Here is a 19,462-nt window from a genome sequence, read left to right as displayed (position 1 = left end):
GCCATTCCACTCTGTGAAGATGGATGACCAGCTAAGCTGTGGCACATCGCACAGGATTAGACAAGGGGTCATGTATTTATTTTCACCATTTGGTAATGGTAGTGACGATAGCTTTGCGATTACTGTGATATATACGGGTTGGTCTGGTTACAACCTTAACAGAATCTTGGCCAAAGTAGAATCTATGCACAATCATTGTTACCTAATTGAGTTACTTGGATTGTTGTAGCACTTCAAACCAAATTCTTCTTGCACAAACTCAGTGAACCATTTCTTTTCTGGTTTTGAAATGCCCACATTGTAGTCTCCAATGGTGATCACAAGGGTAGTGTCATCGTGGCTAACCAATGCAATGTGTGGTGTTGGGCTGCTGAGCACGAGGTCGAGGCATCGAATCCCGGCCATGGCGGCCGCATTTCGATGGGGGCAAAATGCGAAAACGCCCGTGTGCTTAGATTTAGGCGCACGTTAAAGAACCCCAGATGGTCGAAATTTTCGGAGTCCTCCACTACGGCGTGCCTCATAATCAGAAAGTGGTTTTGGCACGCAAAACCCCATAATTTAATTTTTTTAACCAATGCAATGTGCGCAGTCACGAACTTCTCATTACCACACTTGAGTGTGCCTGAATATATATAGACAGTGGATATCATCATTCCGTCTTTCGTTTGTACGGCACACACAACCCCACAGTCGGTGCCCTTCTCCTCTTACGAGTCATGTTGTATGGTTGTACATACATTTCCTCCTCTACATATACGACAATGCCTTCTGCGCGTGAGGCCATGTGCGGTTCACAAATGATTCCAGCATACGCTTCGACGTGAAACAATGCATCTTTATTATTATTATTATTATTACTATTATTATTATTATTATTATTATTATTATTATGCGCGGAGCTCTTGAAGCCTGCTTCACCTCCGCCGCATGACAGCCCGATGCTCCACAGCTTCCAGGATCGGCCAACATTTTTGCCCCTGGGCACGACAAATGCATTTCGGGGCAGAGGTACACAGCTTCGTAGTGAAAGCGCCTGTGCAGTCAGTATTGCCGCCCTGTATTTTGTCTCGATGGCACCATCATCATCGGCATGGTCTCGCGAGGAGCTGCGAGCGGTTCACGTTCGTTATCTTCCTTGCCTCTTGACGGCGATGACGCACTAAATCTGCACCATCATTGCGTCGTGCATCCCTTCTTCGACCAAGCAAGCTTTCGGCGGCACACTTTCGCTGTTGTATTGAGATTAAAGCTTTAAACTGCTTGATTTCAAAAAAAAAAAAAATGTACATCGAAAGCGGACTGGCCGCAAGGAACATACTCACGGAGCGATGCGATTGATCACATTATCGCAAAAGACTGGGCTCGATCTGGTCGCCCTTAAAGACGTTCTTTGTCAGCGTCAGTTATGCTTTCAGAGTTTATCTGCAAAACATTTCTAAAACAGAACCATGTTTAATAATTATTCGCTCAGCTAGATAATCTCGAGGACTGCCTCCAAGCTACTCATGTGCGTTAGCCGCCTAAGACCAATTATTGACAATTTAATTGTCGCACCTTCGTTTATTACGCAAACAAACTGCTCAACTTACTCCGTATCTAGAGGCTACCAATTTCAGTGCTTGAATCATAACAATAGTGTCTGCAAGATTTACAGTGCTCTATTAAGGTTTGGCGCCGGTAAAAAATAACTGCCTGGATATTCATGGTGCAGTACGCTTCACATGAAGCAGGTGTGAATGCTTCAACGGTTTTCTTCGCGCAATTCAAGTTCATAAACTTAAGCACATGCGCCCAACAGTACACTTCTGCTTTTACGATGGACTCTCCTGCGCTATACAAGAAGCCCTTCAGCGCTACGTTACATCTCAGAAGGTGTGCGAGAAAATTGTGCGCGCTCCCGATTACATATATGACCGTTGGTGGCATCAGGCTCGGTTTCATGGCGTAATTAAGAATTAAAACAGCTGCCTGGCGGAAATCAATAGAAATTTTTTTAGTACATTGTATCAAATACAGTAGCGCGCACGTGTTTGTTAGAACAAAAGCACTGAAGTATCGGGATGAGTGCTTTGCGGAATATATTTTAACTGTCTGTTGTTAACACATAAAGAAAAAGATACCGTGATTTTTTTAGAATTAATGCAGATATACGTATGCACTCAATGGAAACATTAGTTCCGACCTAGCGCCCGTGGTGGAAGCAGCCCCAAACTGCACCGCTACATTGGCGCACGAAATATTGGTTTATTAAGGTGAACGCCTCAAGTGGCTCGTAGCAATGGCTCATACCCGAAAGAAGAACGGCATAAGTAATGGCTCATAGCGTCGTAAGCAAGCAAAGATGCAATGGCTGAATATGAATGAAGAAACAAGAGGAAAAAAGAACCTAGGAAGGAAAGAAAGAACGAAAGAGAGAACAAAGAAAGAAAGAAATAAAGAAACGAAGAAAGAGAGACAGAGAAATCTTACTTTGTTATAGCGCAAGGTGAACAAGGACAACAGAAAGGCACATCTCACACACAGCGCTAACTTTCAACAGATTTATTTCCCGTTCTCGTCGCTATATATACACCCTCGAAACGTCATACAGCCCGTGTGTTGTCCTTGTTCGGCTTGCGCTACAAAAAAAATAAAAATAACATACGCTGTACCAACAACACCTTTCTAGTCCGTTATGCTGAGTGGTGTGCAAGGTACTTAACCTTACTTTTTAAGAAGTCGCTAAAACGCTCAGAGTTGCCATCAGATTGGAAATTCGCAAAAATTACTCCGATTCCTAAAGAACAAAACCCGTCAACACCTTCTTCCTACAGGCCGATTTCTCTTCTGTGTACTTCCGTAAAGCTGCTAGAACACATCATCTGTAAACACATAACCAATTTTCTCGAGGAGAATCACGTTATCGATAACCGACAGCATGGGTTCCGTCGCGGTCTTTCCACTATTACTCAACTGATTGCAACTGTCCACGACCTGGCAGCAGCATTAGATAGGCGAAGTCAAGTCGATATCATTTTTCTTGATTTCGAGAAGGCGTTTGACCGCGTATCACATCATAAATTATTGTTAAAATTAAAACCCATATTAAAACACGATTGCCTTCTCTCGTGGATTGAAGCCTATCTTTCGCACAGGCGTCAAAGTGTAGTTGTCGATGGTGTCCTTTCTGATGCGGTCCCAGTGGATTCCGGTATTCCGCAGGGCTCTGTCCTAGGTCCCCTTTTCTTTCTAGTGTTCATTAACGACATTGCTGAAAACATACATGTTAAACTGCGACTGTTCGCTGATGATTGTATAATTTATCAAGAAATTTCTAGTCCTGACGATCAACTTCTTTTAAGCGATTCCCTACCTACAATTGAAAACTGGTGCTCGACGTGGCAAATGACTGTGAATTTGAAAAAGACCGTAGCAATGACTGTCACACGTAAAAAGAATCCCTTAAGTTTTACATATCGCATAGCCAACAAACCTCTTTTAGTCGTAAATACCTTTAAATACTTAGGAATTCACATAACCTCTGATCTTCGATGGAATGCACATATCTCGTATATCGAAAAAAAAGCCCTAAGACAACTGCATTACTTGAGGAGAACACTAGCTCAATCTACTCAAGAAATAAAGCTTTTAGCCTATAAAACCTATGTACGACCGCTATTAGAATATGCTGCGGCAGTATGGGATCCCTGGACTGAGAGTAACAAAGTGAAACTAGAAAATGTCCAACGCAAGGCAGTCAGGTTTATATTTAATTGTTACAGCTGGAATATCAGCCCAACAGCCCTGATGAACACTGCAGGACTCGAACAATTGGACCTCCGACGTCTCCGCGAACGACTAAAACTATTTTACTTATATTATCATAATAAAATAAAACTAGAGGAAGGCATTCTAGTTGAGCCCCTTACCCACCGCCCTACGCGTTCCTATCATTCCAAAAAAGTCGGCGCAATCTCGTGCAAAACAAATGTTTTCAAATACTCATTTTTTCCCCACACCATTGTTCAATGGAATGATCTGCCTGGAAACGTGGTCAGTTCTGAAACGGTGAGCTTGTTTTTACAAGCCCTGAATGGACAATAGGGCACACATGCAATTTGTTTTGAGTCGAGCCTTTTGTTTTTTGATTCAACTGTGTTTTGCACTCCAGCCGAGTCTCGTTGTTTGCTTCTTTTGTTGCAATGTACGTTTTCTTTGTTCCTGTTATCTCTGTACCCCACTCCTGCCTAAGGCTTGTAATACAGGCCGGCAGTATTTGCTAAATAAATAAAAAATAAATAAATAAATAGCTATCCTCATTCACAAAGAGAAAGTAAAAAACATCATGAGCCATTCGACTTCGCGAAGGTGGTTGACCAGCGAAGCTGTTTAGCACAGGAGACGGAGGTCACACATTATTTTGAACAAAAGGAACAAACTTATTTATTGTGTTGATGGGTCGTCATTATTTCACTCGCAACTGCAATCACATTCCTTGATAATGTTAAATCGATGCACGTACGCCGCTGGGTGGTCGGTTGGGCCGGATCAGTGTGGCATCGCAAGGGATATGTCTGCAATACTGAAGGCGTAACCGCTCCCTTTTAAGTACCCACACATACACATTGAAATCACCGACAACAGAGGTAGTGTCATCGCAGCTAATTCACGCAAAGTGAGTAGCCGTGAACCTTACGGGACTATGAGTCATTGCATTTTTGCTTGCTTGCTGGGGCATGAGCCATTGCTCACGGGGTTATGAGCTATTGATGACAGACAGACAGACAGACAGACAGACAGACAGACAGACAGACAGACAGACAGACAGACAGAGTGACAGACGGACGGACGGACAGACAGACAGACAGACAGACAGACAGACAGACAGACAGACAGACAGACAGACAGACAGACAGACAGACAGACAGACAAGAAACTTTCATTGGTCCTAAGGGACTACGTTGTCGTAGTCGCTAAGGCGGAAGATCACGGAAGACCGTGATCTTCGGATTTTTCGACATGCTGTTCTGTATGTTGTATGCGTGTTTGGGAAAGAATTTAAGCACTGTTCGCTTCACTTTGCTGAGCGTTTGTAGCCTCTACCTTACGGGGCTATGAGGTATTGCATATTTTGCTTGACCGGGAGATTTCATCTTGCTATACAATTTTCTCATTGACAATTTTCACCTAATTATAATATTCGAGAAGTTTATTAATTGATCGAGGCTAATTATCTAATTAGGTCGAAAGAAAAAAAAAATATCTGAGTATATCCAAGCGATGGCAAACATTACCTTGAGTCTGTTCAGCTACGTTGCATTTGCATACTTTTAATGTTTGGCTCAAGTTACGTGGGACACCGTTTACATACGCATAAGTATATACATTGTTTTACTATGCGTGTGACTTGCTCTTGAATTGACACCATGTAATTCTTCGTCTTTTCATTAAAGATCACACTTCCCGATTTTTCTGTGCTAAACTTATGGCCTGGATTTGTCGCTGCCTTGCCACAAATATTCGCAAGTGTATAAATCACATGCATTGTCCGCTAGTGGCAGACTGTTATCATCATACATCAGTCGGGGGACCTTCTGCAGCGCGATTTGTCAATTACTCATGCAAGATAAATCGGACCCAAATTCACGGTTCTCCAGTCGCCCCCCCCCCCCTCCCCCCCCCGACAACAGTGCCACTTTGAAGTGATCGCGTATCCAGACAAGTTTGGAGAGGCCGGTTTTCACGCCTCACATTTCTAGCCACCCTAAAGCCGTGACTTTGGCGTTGCGCCGCTAAGCCCGAGGGTGTGGGTTGGAATGCCAGCCGAGGCGATGGTATTTCCACGGTGACGAAATGCAAGAAGTCTAGTGTACCGTGCATTGTGTGGAAGTTGAAAGCACGCCCAGGTGGTCAAAATTATTCGGAAGCCCGCCACTACGACGTGCCTCATAATCGTATCGTCATTTTTGCTCGTAAAACGGAAGGATTTATTATAATTCACCTTATACAATCAATATATTTGCAGCAACGCACTCATCCAAAAAATTTCGAAATTTTCCGTCTCAACCCAGATCTAATCGGGTCCGCACTGCCCCATCTGTTACGAACTATGGAAAAAAATTATCCAATGTTTCCCCCAGACAGTTGTTATTAACGTAGATATCATTATTTGCCTATAATTAAGCCATCTCGAGTGAGTCTGTCTGTCTGTCTGTCTGTCTGTCTGTCTGTCTGTCTGTCTGTCTGTCTGTCTGTCTGTCTGTCTGTCTGTCTGTCTGTCTGTCTGTCTGTCTGTCTGTCTGTCTGTCTGTCTGTCTGTCTGTCTGTCTGTCTGTCTGTCTGTCTGTCTGTCTGTCTGTCTGTCTGTCTGTCTGTCTGTCTGTCTGTCTGTCTGTCTGTCTGTCTGTCTGTCTGTCTGTCTGTCTGTCTGTCTGTCTGTCTGTCTGTCTGTCTGTCTGTCTGTCTGTCTGTCTGTCTGTCTGTCTGTCTGTCTGTCTGTCTGTCTGTCTGTCTGTCTGTCTGTCTGTCTGTCTGTCTGTCTGTCTGTCTGTCTGTCTGTCTGTCTGTCTGTCTGTCTGTCTGTCTGTCTGTCTGTCTGTCTGTCTGTCTGTCTGTCTGTCTGTCTGTCTGTCTGTCTGTCTGTCTGTCTGTCTGTCTGTCTGTCTGTCTGTCTGTCTGTCTGTCTGTCTGTCTGTCTGTCTGTCTGTCTGTCTGTCTGTCTGTCTGTCTGTCTGTCTGTCTGTCTGTCTGTCTGTCTGTCTGTCTGTCTGTCTGTCTGTCTGTCTGTCTGTCTGTCTGTCTGTCTGTCTGTCTGTCTGTCTGTCTGTCTGTCTGTCTGTCTGTCTGTCTGTCTGTCTGTCTGTCTGTCTGTCTGTCTGTCTGTCTGTCTGTCTGTCTGTCTGTCTGTCTGTCTGTCTGTCTGTCTGTCTGTCTGTCTGTCTGTCTGTCTGTCTGTCTGTCTGTCTGTCTGTCTGTCTGTCTGTCTGTCTGTCTGTCTGTCTGTCTGTCTGTCTGTCTGTCTGTCTGTCTGTCTGTCTGTCTGTCTGTCTGTCTGTCTGTCTGTCTGTCTGTCTGTCTGTCTGTCTGTCTGTCTGTCTGTCTGTCTGTCTGTCTGTCTGTCTGTCTGTCTGTCTGTCTGTCTGTAATTATACGCCGACCTAGTGGCGGAGGTAGTCTACCTGCTTGGGCCCTAGGTATGTGCTGCTTTCATTCCTGATGACGCCAGGAAACCACGCCTGATGCTACGAATGCTCAGAAGTCTATTAGGGAGAGCAAATAAGCTCTCCCTAATAGCGCTGAGGCGTTTCTTGTACAATGTAGGAGAATACATTGTAAAGACAGAGATGCACGGTTGGATGCATGTGTTCTAACTTCATCAACTTGAATTGCGCCAAGAAAACCTGTCCCAGCATTCGCGCCTGCTCTATTAGATGCCTACTGTACTATCAATATGCAGGCGGTCTTTTTAACGGCATCAAATTTTTAGAAATATATCAATGTAAATCTTCCGGACATTATTGTTATCATTCTAGTGTTCAGATGGTAACTCCTGGATAGGGAGCAAGTTGAGCAGTTGTGTGCGTAATTCACGAATGTATGTTAATTGTCTTTAAAGTAATTGATCTTGGGTGGCTAAAGCAAATGAGCAGTTTGGAGCCTGTCTTCGACGTTGTGTAGTTGAGCGAATATATGCTATTTAAGCATGCTCCCGTAAGAGCTAATGCCAGCCGAGCAGCCAGTCGGCTGCTTCCAGCCTTTTGAGATATTGTCATGCATGGCACGGTTCCTTGAGCATGTTCCTTGCGGCCAGACGACTGTTGATTTTTATTCACATTATTTTTCCGAAGGCAAGCCGTTTAAAGTTTAAATGTCAATGTAGCAACGAAAGTGTGTTGCCGAAAGCGTGCTTGGTCACAGAAACGATGAACGATTGAATGACAGTGCAGATTTAGCGCGTGATTGCCTTCAAGACATTGCGCTGCCACCGACGGAAGCAAAACAAAGAAGTTGAACTGCTTGGCAGCTTCTTAAGGCCGATCCACACGGTGGACCAAATTGCTCTTTTGGACCGCGGTCCGCGCATCACGTGATAGGACGTCACCAGTTCGTGCGTACCGCCGTTGGCCCGCGCAAGACCGCGGCCCTTGCGGTCCAACAAATCGCCGAGGCTTTTGCCGCTTCAGTTTTGGCGGCGCACCGCATGCAAACCGCAGCAATTTTGGCGTAGCCAACGTATGTTGTCCGGCAACAGAGTGTCTTCAGCCAAATTCAATCTAGTTTTCGGCTCAGCAAAAGCCAGTCAAGCCAGTCGTTTCATGCACGCCGTTCCGCCTACACGTGCGTGTAGCAGATATATTTTTTTTAAACACCGTGTCCTCTTGGAGTGACGAGGAGGCTTTTTTTTTGTATCCCTCGTTGAGCAGTTCCCGCCTTCGTGGGACTCGAGCCGGAATAATTACAATGATAACGCGAAAAAGCGTTAGTGTAGCTGGTTGGTCTGCTCTGCCGTTTGCTATGGTGGTCCGCCGTGTGGATTTGCCCTGCGCCAGACGGCGGGCCGTGACGTCGCATCACGTGACTGATCGGCCCGCAGACCGTGCCAGCCAAGGGCGGTAATACTGACGTCACCGGTGCTTTTCTTTTTGTCGGTTTCACTTTCAGAAAGAGATAATGCTACAAATGCAGCGTCATTTGTTCTTGTCTCGTGGATTTAAACACGGGTTTTAATGGTCTCCATATCGCGTTTGTTTCGAAGAGTAGGTGTAAGCAGGAATATGGTTCGCTCACATGCACAAACACACAAACACCCTCGCACACACACACGCGCACTCTCTTTCCCTCGCACAAGCACACACTCTGTTCCTCACGCGCATTCACACGCTCTCTTCATCGCACGCACCGCACGCAAAGTATTCCATGCGCACACAAACACGCACACTTATGTCTGCAGGCACGCATGCTGAAACACCAACACGCACGGTCGCACACGTGCACATTCACACACCGTTATGCGCCGCAAGCAGGCAAGCACACGCACACATGCGCTAACACGCAGATGCAGGCATGCACACACGCCGCGAACGCTCACACACGCATACACAGACTCGCGTGCAAGCATATGCAAATACGGAGGTAGTAGCACGCGCACACACTCTCCCCTGTCACGCACACAAACGCATACACTCTCTCTTCCTCGCGCATGCACACGCTCTCTCTACCTCGCACACACACACACTCTGCTTCCATCGCACACAAACGCACTCTCCCTCACACGCACGTACTCTCTCTCCATCCGTCATACGCACAGACATCCATGCGCACACAAACACGCACACATTTGTTTGCAATGGTGCATGCCGAAACTCGAAAAACACGTTGACACGCGTACACGTTCACACGCGCCCACGCATGCACCACAAGGGCGCGCACGCGCGCACACACACGCAGGCAGGCACACACGCCGCGAACGCTCACACGCTTCGCGAACGCTGACACACGCATACACGCACTCGCGCGCAAGCAAACGCAAATACGGAGGCAAACGCCCGCACACTCATAAACGCAGCGAACACGCGCATAGAACCATACCCAGGCACGCTCAAGACATGCACTGGCATAACCACTCAGTACCATCTCGGCTGCTTCTCATAAAACTGCGCGTGCTAACAGGCTGCATAACACTCCCTCTACCTTTACCTTTTCAATGCCAACTGTAATAAGTCGCTTTATGGTTTAAATTTGGCGCTTCTTCAAGCCAATGTGCCCTCTGGTGGGAGGGTGCAAAACAATATTTCCTCCTGTCGTGGGACTTCACCGCCCCTCTCTGACCTGCTTTAACTGCTTTAACGCACCACCAATGTTCCGACTAAGTGCCAAAATGCATATATTGCTAGAAGGGACTACCCTCTTGTATTCAGGTGAAACTTTTTGACCCACGACCGATATCCTGAAATATAATTTAGAAAAAAAAATTTCCCATTGAGTTACACTTGTGCGTTGCTGTGAAGTTCCGAAGGAGAATGTCCAGAATGCCTGGACATGAATATCCGGTTCTGTTTTCATGAATATCATATTGCCACGTGGTAGTGATGGTGACGAAAGAAGCAGTACGGTGGAATACAAAACTAGCTTTTATTGGGCGAACCTGTGCCCACAAAACAGGCTACACTTATAGCACAACGAAAGCGGCGAACACAGTCGGCGATCGTCGAAAATCTGATCAGCGGGTTAAGCGCGTCGGCTTTTATAGAGCAGTCGTCGAATGTTCCAGACTAATCGTTTGGACCCGCGTGCCTTCCACAAAGTTCTACAACATTCGAGTCACGCGATGAAATCAGATAACACAAGGTTCGGCGGCAACGGACAGCGGATAGAAGCATCGATAACTTTGCAGAAACTTCGGATACATGCAGGCGCGTCCCGCGCTGTCCGATAACATTTGTTAGGCGGTGAAACATGGTTGCCCGATAAAGATAAGTACACGTGTCAATATCTTGCAGGAGATGTTGTTTCTTGCGTCTGAAACCACGACAGTTCCATTGGCATATCGTGAGAGATGGAGATGGTGGAGTTGGGATCGGAGGTGTTTGCCTAGAGTTAGTGGCCATGTTGTGATTCAGAAGGGTTATAGGGATGGGGCGTTTGTGTGGGTGCATAGTGTGCTCTATATGTTGGAGGCGGGTGGAAATTTGCGAAAATTGGTTTGACAAGGGGGTTAGAGCGGTTAGAATGGCGCGTTGTATCTGTTCAGTAAATATAGTTGCGATAGTAGATTTGATCATTTGTTGCACGATGCGACGAATACGTGCATCTAACTCCTCTGACAGAAGGTCTGTGCTCAATGGGGAGGGCTGCGGAGTGGGGGCTGTCTCTGGGAGAGCTGTACCACTCACCTTTAAAGGCGTAGACTGCGTCTGTCGCTGGTTAGGTAGCGCAGGCAAGTTAGGGTCGTCAGCAGCAGGCTTAGGTTTAGGTAGTTGCTGCCACGAAGGACGGCACGGATCGTGTTGATCACATTGTGATTTAGCTGTCTAGCTCTGCCTGAAGTCCACCTTCTGCTTAAAGGCGCGGAGGCATTACATAAGGCGGGGGCAAACGAAGTGTGAGGAACTCTTCATCATGCAAAGGAGGGAAAAGAGGAAGAAAAGATAGACGAAGAATAGAATAGGAAACAACGCTCAGGAGGGAACTGAGCAAGCGGCACTATCATCAAAATCACGGTAAAAAACTATAAAATACAACAAAATACATACATAAATACTAATAAATACATACTATGCATGAGAACGAATCACTGTCAATTAATTACTTAAAAGGGGTCAAGTAGCAAATGCATTTTTAACAAACCCTTCTAGGTGCAGTGGATTGTTAGTTTCTCACGTTCTTATATTATGTGATCTCACTTCACTCTTGTAGCAATTGGAGGATGGAAATTTTAATGTACTGCTGTAAAAGCTGTCACCTGCAGCCTTTGTCTTCGTTTGTGGTAATAAGTTATTCACATTTATTATAATGCAGTACGGTCACATGCATTCTGTCTCTGAATCTTATAAGTTTGCAGTATCTTGTCTCGTGACCAGTTCTTTACGTGTTTGAATAATTGTAACACTTGCATTACTAGCGTCTCTCTGTATTAAATCGAGCTTTTGTACTAGAAATGAATAAAAATATATGTGAAAGTGATTGTCTCTCTATTTTATGTAAACTTAGCTTGCTTTGGAATCTGTGTTCCATGGGTGCAAGTTGTATTTTCATTGGTACATGTCAGTACTGCATCACCTTTGCAGCAGAGATCCTACAGAAGGCCAATGTTCACGCTAACTGTACTATTCAGCTCGTTTAAATAAAAATTAACATCCCGCAGATATCCCTTAATGGTCCACGGTTCGTCGTACGGATGTCTGACGGACGTTTAGCAATGAAAACATAAACAAATTCTTGCGTCCGTGGAACATCCGTATATCCATTCTAGCCATTCGCGGGACACCCCTCGGACTGTCAATTAGTATGCGCCTGGTAGTCCTGTGGATGTCCGCCGTACGCCCTTAGGTGATCTGCGGACGTCCTATGGATGACCAAGATAGGACGTAACCGGTAGTCCAGTGGACGTCCAGAGAAGTTCAAATGCCGATTGGGCGGTAGACGCTTGCGCACAAGAGCCACCTTGCTCTGCGAGGACGCGCCGGCAGAGGCCGTCTTTCTGTTGCGCCTCGGCGAGGCGCTTTCTGCATATCATGTTGACCGCAAATAAACACGGGCACAGCGGAAGAGAACACAACATCGACACGGGCGGTTTTCGTGTTCTCTTCCGCGGTCCCCATCTTTATTTTCGGTCAATATGATATGCAATAAACACCAACTAGGCCAAACTGAAGTACTTCTGACGCGCTTTCTGATGACCAAGGCAGCCACCCCATCGCGGGTCTGTGGCAGCAGCAGCGCGAGAGAAGGTAGCTCCTGGGTAGAAGAAGGCTCTGGCAAAGGCGCATGCCAGAGTGCGTGAGCCATTTTGTTTTGTGCACCAGTTTTATGTTCGATGGTAAAATGATATTTTTGCAATGTTAATATCCAGCGAGCAAGGCGACCCGCTGGACTGTGTAAACGCTGCAGCCAAGTGATCGCCATACCCTAGAGAAAGAAATTGTACGAGAGCGGATACTTCCATAGCGCCCTGCGGCCGAATTGACTGCAGCGCACTAAGCCGTCAGCGTTAATAGCTGAACCACACTTACGGTTTCGGTTTTGGACGCGCGTGTTTTGAACGCTAGATGGTACGCATGATGTGCTGATCGGCTTTCTTTTTTGTTTCGTTGGCTTCTACAGCTCAACCTCGCGCGATCTTCGTGCGAAATCGTTTTATTATTAAAACTGATTGCGAACGATCTTCAGAAGCCTCCATCGAATATCTGCCACGTGCAATTTCGTAAAGACGGCAGGCGCCTTGAAAAATGAGGAAATGTTTATTTTATTCTGTATGAATGTTCGTTGCTGGCTTTTTCTGCATTCATCCAACGCTCTGTCACCAGGTAAGCAGCAGTAGTTCTCTTACAAAGCTCCGCCGGACGACGTGAGTTGAAAAAATTTAATTACAAGCAAGTGTCATTTTGGTAGTAACATATGGGCACGGAGGCACAAGCAGAATGAAGGACTGAAAGCGCATCCTTTTTTGTTGTGCAGCTTCTGGGCCTCCTTTGAAGCAATGGCCCGGATCATCGAACGCTTCCTAATGCCCAAATCCCTTATTGGAGCTCGACATTGACACGCCTGGTTATCAACTGCGCCGCCATTGAATCTTCACGTGCCTTGGAGAGCGCAGCGCCCGTCCTTTCGGACGTCATTCTTTGCCCGAACCTCGAGAAACGCTGTCCAGCGTCAGCGACGCTGTCATGTGCAATAACGGACAGTTTAAAACCACGCTACGCTTGCGACCACGCTAGTGGGCACGGAGGCACAAGCAGAATGAAGGACTCACAGCACATCTTTTTTGTTGTGCAGGTTGGTGAACCCTTTCTCCTAACTTGTAAATGTTACGAGACTGACGACCCATTTGCGGTTGTGCTTCCGTGCCCAGAAGCATTGTTGAAACCCTTCTGTTATTTACTACTTTTGTTTGCGGTGACACCGAAGAAAATCCGGGGCCTGAGAAGGCCATTGCCGAACTAATTCAGATGATCAAAGAGACAAATGAGCGCTGTATTAGAACCCAATCTAATCAATCCAGTATGTCACAGGCAATGGCGGATCTTAAGATTTTCCGCGAGACAGTTTCTGCTGCTGTAACTGACATCACTGTGCGGTTGCAAAGTGTATAAACTAGGGTTAACCATTTTCCGAATCTGCAGCAGCTATCTAACATACGTGAATCGCTAAATTGCGTGCATCGAGAGGCGGCTGAGCTACGAGGCCGCATTGACGAAGCCGAGGATAGGTGTCGACGAGGCAACTTTCTGTTTTACGGCATATAAGACAATTCAGACGAGAACGCTTGCCAGTCTGAAGAAAAACTTATCGCTATGGCCTGTGAAAAGCTGGACATTCATTTAGCATCTGAAGACATAGCACGTGCGCACAGAATAGGCAGATATGTAGCAGGTAATGATTGGCCACTTATTGCTAAATTTCCTAGCTTCAAATCAAAAGAACTCTTGTTATCAAAGCGGTCTGCCTGCAGGGTAGCTGCATCAGCATTACTGAAGATTTTTCCGCACCAACTAGCCACGCTCGTAAGAAACTCGCGGAATCCGGCCTTGGTGTAAAAACGCCTTTCAAACTGCAGCACAAAAGGCTATATGCAAACAAAAAGTGCTACATGTATGATGCTTCCGAGAATTTCGTCTGCGAAGCACCTTCCTTACAATCCGACACCACTTCGCCAAGTGCTGATGCCCTATCCCCGAGAGCGACCCGCTCCGGCCGTGCTTACTCTGCTGCTAGCTAGGACAGTGCGAGGGGAGGTGGCACACCGTCAGTGCTTTCTGTGCTTTCCGGCAATATTCGCAGTCTTATCCTGAAAAGCGGCAGTCTAAACGCCTTAATTAATGATACAGATGCTCGTGTAATCTTGCTGACTGAAACTTCGCTATCTCACAAAATTTCAACCCGTGAACTTTTTCACTGCGAGAAAAGATTCACCGTATGTCGTTGTGACCGCTCTGAGAGAACGGGTGGTGTCCTCCTTGCCATGAATTAATGGTTTGAATGTGCTCTTTTGAACATTCCATACAATTTAGAAATAGTGTGGTTTTGTACAACCATTTCTTTTAGAAGGATGGTTTTTGGAATTTCTTACCGCCCGCCTAACTTCAACAGTTCTTCTTGAGAGGCAATTTATGGTTTCCTAAGCCAAATTTCAGCCCGATTTCCCGGTGTACGAGTTTTTCTTCTATTTGATTTGAATTTTCCATCAATGCAATTGTCTCATTTATGTCCGCTTGCAGAACCTGCTTCCGCCGAATCTAGTAGCCTCCCAACGACATGTTTGGATTTCAGCTTATCCCAACTAGTCCGTCTTCCTACACATGTTACTTCCACGACATCATCCTTATTAGATTTGATACTAATGTCATGCCTTGCAGTTGTATCAACATAACTCACTTGCCCGGGCTCAGCATCACGACGTGACACATTTTTCTATCTCTGTACCAACCGCTAAAAGGAGCAAACCCTTCAAACTTACCAGAGATCATACTAAAGCTAACTTTGACGCTATTAACACCCATCTTTGTTTCTTCCTCTACAGCTTTTTTATATCTTACACCGACGCATCAGTCCAAGAATTGTGGCCATCATTTAAAGGTAAAGCAATGCATCCACTAAACAAGTAAATTATCTTAAGTAAGGTTTATCAATGATATAATGCGCCGTGGTACACTAGACACCTTAACCGACTACCTAACAAAAAAGTCAGACTTTTCCGTGCTGCAAAACAGTCAACTACTGACAAGTGGTCCGCTTATGCTGTCGCAGCAAAAGTCTGCCCCAATGCTTTTAAAAGAAACTAAGTTTAATTTCTATAACACTACGCTTCCATCGTTAATCAAAATGAATCCGAAATGCTTTTGGAACGTAGTGAAAAGCCGCGACATTCAAGCTATAACACTCACTATTGGATTAGGCGAAATAATCCCAAGCCATCATTGTGCGTCTATACTTAACATCGCTTTCACCCATTCATTTTGTCCCACTCACTCTGGCAGTTCTCCACCATTCATAGCATTCAGCTTTTTTCGAATGGGACCGATTTTACTCGACTCATCTGGTATCCGTCGCATTATGAACAATCCAAAAAGATACTCTTCGTGCGGTATTGATAGCATTATGTCCAAATTCTTGCAGGGTACTACCGAATATAGTTACATTATATTATACCTGAGCTTTACAAAATCACTCAACGATAGCTCCTTACCTAGAGATTGGAAAAAAAAAAACGCAAGGCGGTTCCACTTGATGAGTCCGGCGACACCCATAACCCATACAAATAAGACCTGTTTCCTTGACATCAGTACTATGTAAAATATTTGAACACATTTTCTTGTCAACATTTTGTCTTGTCAACATTGTGTTGTCAACATTTTGGAATAAACAGGATTTTTCATAACAGTCGACATGGGTTCTGTAAGTCCTTCTCATAAGCGCAGTTAACATTTTGTAGCGGTCTCCATACTTTTCTAGACGCTGGATTTGTAGTAGACTGTATATCTTCAGATTTCAAAAGCCTTCGACAGACTTAACCACCACTTACTTCTACAAAACCTCGGCCAGCTAAACATTCATCCCCTTGTCTCCAACTGGATTCGAGGGTTTCTAACCGTACAAAATATGTGAGCATTAATGGTAATGATTCTCCTGAAATTCCGGTCGGTTCATGGGTACCTCAAGGCTCTGTTTCAGCGCCCTTACTTTTTTAATTCATATCACTGATCTTCCTAACCAAATCGCATGTTCCATTTGTCTATCTGCTAACGACTGTGTTATACACCGCAAAATTGAAAGCACTAACGATATTTTACCGCTCCTGCATGATCTCGATAACACTACTGCATGGTTCACGCTTTGGCTAATGGAACTAAACACTCCTAATGCAAAAGAATGAAAATTTCCCTTAACCAGTCAGCCTGCCCCACTTACATACCTATTAATATCCCCTTGACCCAGTAGTTTTTTACAAATATCTCGGAGTGTATATGAAAAAGCCACATTCATGGAAAAGACACATTATGTCGAAAGCTAACCGCATGCTTGGCTATCTCAGACGTAACTTTTCTTCAGCTCTACCGAAACTAAAACAACAACTCTTCGTCACTTATTTCAGACCTAACCTCGAATACACATGCTCGATATAGGACCCCGGGCATGCTTCTCTAACAAATATCCTTGAGTGTGAAAAATAGATCGGTCCGATTCATTCTTAACAATGGTCATCGTACTGCTAGCGTTACCAACATGAAACTTGTTCTTCGCGTTCCCCTTCTCTCTTCCCGAAGAGAATTATCTCGTCTCTCCCTCTTTCACAACATCTGTCATAACCACGAGCTCAAGCCCCAGTACATTACTCCAGCATCTTATATTTCCGCACGAGTCGATCATCGCTTCAAAGTTCATGTACGTACTTGCGCAGCCAACAGTCACCTACTTATACTCATTCTTGCCGAGAACATGTCTTGAGTGGAACCGCCTGCATGCGTCACTGGTCGCTATCACAGGTATAGACCGTTTTCGCAGAGCACTAACAAACGAATTATAAACCTACTTCAAAACTGCGTCACTACCGTATTGTCACCTATTTCTATCGTTTCTTTCATTGCTTCTATTCCATGTTTTCGTTTTCCCATTCTTGTTGCTTCGTTTTTAAGTGCTTCTTTCAGGTGTGTTACTTTTGTGCTTATTTACCTGTAGTTGCTGTATTTTCTTTGATATGACTATGTTATTCACTTGTCCTTCTATTTATTTCATATGTACTGATTTACGAAAGCCCCTACCCTCTATAATGCTTCTTGTAAGCCCAGAGGGTAACAATAAATAAATATAAATATGTATACGAATAATTCGTGTAGAGGCGAAACCTGCCAAAGTGGTGAATTGGGGGCACTACAGACCAAAGCAGTTAGCTTTTACATACATGGCGTAGAAAATACCTGACTCATCCCAAACAATACCGTACATACCACGAAAACATCCTACTTACAAGCATTCCTCTCATCCCGGGCCTTAGCTCCTGCATTTTGGGGGCACGAATACAACGGCTACTGCGCGTTTGCAGGAGGACAACCGACGCGATAGTACGCTACGAATACATAGAGGTGGCCACAACACAGGCCCTCAGCCAGACCATGCTGGACCCTCGCAGAATTCTTTCTGCTCGCCCTCAAGATCGGCGCTAAGTGCTCGCCCCGAACGGACGTGCGCAACAAGAGCTCCGCTTAACTCTGAGAGCTCCCTGTCATCGCTGGACGAACTTTGGCCCGCCGCACTGCACCTCGCCTAAACATCGGTGGCCTCGGCCGGCCCCAGAACAGGGCCCCCCGACCCCGCCCCGCACTGCAGGCGCTTCGCCGCCGCCGCCGCTGCCGTGCTCGGCATGGATCCGCCGCCCTCGACAGCTACGACTGCATCGCAGCCTGTGCAATCCACCACGATGAACCCACAGGGCATGTACTTTGGTGACGTTTCGCAGGGATAATTCACGTGCGTGACCCCTTCAGCACCACGGCAGGACGAGGCCACCACCATAGTTGTGAGGTTGGCCGATAGCTTCAACCTCTCATCGGTAACAACAATCGAGTTGAGCCTACAAATTCGTCGGGCGGCCCACCTTGCTAAGTTCGAGAGGCAGGACACAGTCATAAAAATTTGAACCATTCATAACCTCATCGCCATCGACACGTACCGTGCATCCGCCACCACCAAACTACTCGCCTTACAGTCTGCGGATGTCTGCGGAAAATCACACCTTGTGAGTGCGTACTGCGCCAACGACCCACAGAACGCCCGCGCCATCCTGCATGGTGTACCACTCTCCTTTTGTGAAGATGCCGTGCGGGAAGAATGCCTTATTCCGGGCCGAAAAATTCCGTCTCTTCGGCAACTTGGCAAGACGGCGTCTGTCACCATCACGGTAGAGGGCCCTGAAATACCACAGAGCGCCATCCTGTTTTCAGCGGTCTACCGGCTGCACCCACCCAAGCCGAAATGCCTTCAGTGCTGGCATTGTTACAGCTTGAAACACAGATATGATGTCTGCGCCAACTCCTCGACATATTCGTGCTGTAGATCTTGTGGGCAACATTTCCGCCTTGGAACTCACCTGTCAACAACTCCTCACGAGTGCGATATGCGCTGCTGCAACTGCGGGGGTGACTACCCGGCTACGGACGCAAACTGCCCACACCGCCGCGCTGCAGAGGAGGCACTTCGCCGACGCAAACCATCGACACGCATGAATCCAAATCACCAAGCAGCCTACGCCTCTCACGACCGCCTACTCGAGAAGACTCCGGCGTGCCAACCAGCAACCGGTATTCGGCACTCGACACCGACTTCAGCCATAGCCGTAGCCGCAGTCGCAACCGGAGTCAAAGTCACAACCGCAAGCCAAGTCAAAATCGGCAAAAACAGAAACCGAAGCCCGCTAAGAAGCAGAAGGTGGACTTCAGGCAGAGCTAGACAGCTAAATCACAATGTGATCAACACGATCCGTGCCGTCCTTCGTGGCAGCAACTACCTAAACCTAAGCCTGCTGCTGACGGCCCTAACTTGCCTGCGCTACCTAACCAGCGACAGACGCAGTCTACGCCTTTAAAGGTGAGTGGTACAGCTCTCCCAGAGACAGCCCCCACTCCGCAGCCCTCCCCATTGAGCACAGACCTTCTGTCAGAGGAGTTAGATGCACGTATTCGTCGCATCGTGCAACAAATGATCAAATCTACTATCGCAACTATATTTACTGAACAGATACAACGCGCCATTCTAACCGCTCTAACCC

The 19,462-nt window shown here is 46.2% G+C and overlaps 1 protein-coding gene across 11 annotated transcripts in view; it reads left to right on the top strand.

Moving 5' to 3' along the window:
• Window positions 1–19,462, top strand: part of LOC129384481 (uncharacterized) — a 564,425-nt gene that overhangs the window by 521,581 nt on the left and 23,382 nt on the right. The window contains exon 7 of one of the 11 annotated variants that reach the window (XM_072284393.1): window positions 15,221–15,276. The exons of the other annotated variants lie outside the window; for them this stretch is intronic. The gene's annotated coding sequence lies outside the window, so the exon portion shown is untranslated. The remainder of the gene's footprint in view (window positions 1–15,220; window positions 15,277–19,462) is intronic. 11 annotated transcript variants of the gene reach the window in all.

The sequence above is a fragment of the Dermacentor andersoni genome, chromosome 9 (assembly GCF_023375885.2).
Source record: "Dermacentor andersoni chromosome 9, qqDerAnde1_hic_scaffold, whole genome shotgun sequence".
NCBI lineage: Eukaryota > Metazoa > Arthropoda > Arachnida > Ixodida > Ixodidae > Dermacentor > Dermacentor andersoni.
Note: the sequence above shows the minus strand (reverse complement) of the source record. Positions and strands in the feature narration are given on the sequence as shown.